This window comes from Sceloporus occidentalis, unplaced genomic scaffold (assembly GCF_023333645.1).
Source record: "Sceloporus occidentalis isolate IW3139 unplaced genomic scaffold, rSceOcc1.0.p SCAF_26, whole genome shotgun sequence".
Taxonomy (NCBI): domain Eukaryota; kingdom Metazoa; phylum Chordata; class Lepidosauria; order Squamata; family Phrynosomatidae; genus Sceloporus; species Sceloporus occidentalis.
In genome coordinates this window covers 10,244,208-10,246,209 of record NW_028317006.1, presented here as the reverse complement: position 1 = coordinate 10,246,209, position 2,002 = coordinate 10,244,208, and positions in this window count along the sequence as shown.

Genomic DNA, 2,002 nt, shown 5'->3' with positions numbered 1-2,002 from the left:
TACAATATGTTTAGTTTGTTCCAGCTGGAGTGCTGTGTAGGGCATCTGAAGCTGAATGCGACCTTCCTGAGTTCTGCTCTGGGACGGAAGCTGCATGCGGTAGTGATATCTACCAGCAAAACGGCAATCCATGCAATAATAAAGCCGGTGTTTGCTTCAACGGGAAGTGTCAAAGTGCTGACCTGCAGTGCCAACAAATGTTTGGTCCAGGTAATTATGTAAGAAATATGACAGAATCCTCCAGTGTAGGCATGTTAATAAACCTATGAAACATTCCCTTCTTTTCCTGCTGGTTCCCACTTGCCTCGTCCTTCTGCATCTTTCTTCTTTTCTGCTAATTGTCCCTTTCTGACATTTTCTCTGCTTCAGACTGCATTGCTCTGGCTGTGTTTTTGCTAAACATCATACAATAGCTAACACGGGTCAGGTCATCAAATGAATGAGAATGAGCCAAAGAGCTAAAATGCCTCCTGCTTTTGGATAGTTTGGATAGTTTGGTCCTCGGTCACGCTGTGCGTTGGCAAAATGGCAGCTTTCTGTTCATTTGAAACAGAACACACGTGAACCTGGTATCTCTTTATATTTATTCCTTTTTCAAATGTAATTTCTTTATTGGGTACATAGAGTGAGTCAATGATGTGGCTTTTTATGTTTTCTATACATTTAGTGATCTAATACACTGTATAGAATCCCTGCTATGTACTGTCCGTTGTCACTGATTTCACGCAATTGTCTCCTATAACAAGTCTATATTATCACATATGTATATTTTTTATATGTTTTACAGATTCTAGAAGTGCTAGTTATGAATGTTACCGAGAGCTTAATATCATTGGGGACAGATTTGGAAATTGTGGTGGTGTCAGGGGATTCTATGCCAAGTGCCAAATAGAGTAAGTCCTATTGAAAAGAATATGGTTCGTATTCATAAAGAGTAGCTCTGCTTCAAAGTATAAGATTCTTAATGTGGTGATATCGCCATGGAAACATAGAAACCAGTGAAGTGCATCTGCTGCTTGCTCGACATTTAATACTTTGTGCAAGAATATTGTTTTATACGTATCATGCTTTATGGTAATATAATTTGTACAGCATAATCATAGGGTATTTTACTAATTGCATATAACGGGACCAATCCTCTTGATGCCCATAAAACTGATGTTTGTCACATTAAATGTATCATTTAGTCATTCTCTATGTCTAATCACCTACTATGAAAGAAAACATAGTAACTTATGACTTGTGTTACAGTTAAGACTCATGTCTAGAAAATTTATTGTCTAACACATTAAAGAGACAGTCCCATTTAAGAAAAGAATGACACATATCGTCCCATGGGATCAGCCAAGCGAATACACCGATTAGGTTGTGGATTTTACCCAGCAAGAGTGCCGGTCTGAACATATACAATTCCCTTAGCCACTATGCAAAACTTGTACAGATCTAATAAGATCATTATCAGTATAGATCCGTAAAGTTGCGTCGGTAAGACTGCTTATTATTGCGTTTATTATTGCAGTTGACCTCGTTTTCTGTTTCTCCTGTTTCTTAGAGATGTGTTCTGTGGCAAAGTACAATGTGCTATCACAGGAGAAGCCAAGGTCGCTGTCGCCAATGTGACCGTGTCTTTCTACACTCCGAAAAATGAGACCTGTCTAAATGCAGATTATATAACACAAGATCTCGTGGATCCGGTTAAAGACGGCACGAAGTGTGGGGAAAACAAGGTAAATATAAGTGAAAATTGTCTATTGTAACCAAAATGAACAGTCATTTCTGTAACTAGATTACACCCTAGAAGTTTTTCCTGAGCATTCAATAAATATCATGTTTTCAATGAGTTTTGGAGTAAGATGTAACATTACTTTTGTAACAATATCGACCCAACCTTCTCTGACAATATCTGTGATACATAGGTTGAAAAACAGTAGATTTAGCGTGATTTGCACAAATGAATGCGATCCTTGAACTTACTGCATTGTTAATGAGGGGGAATGTGGAT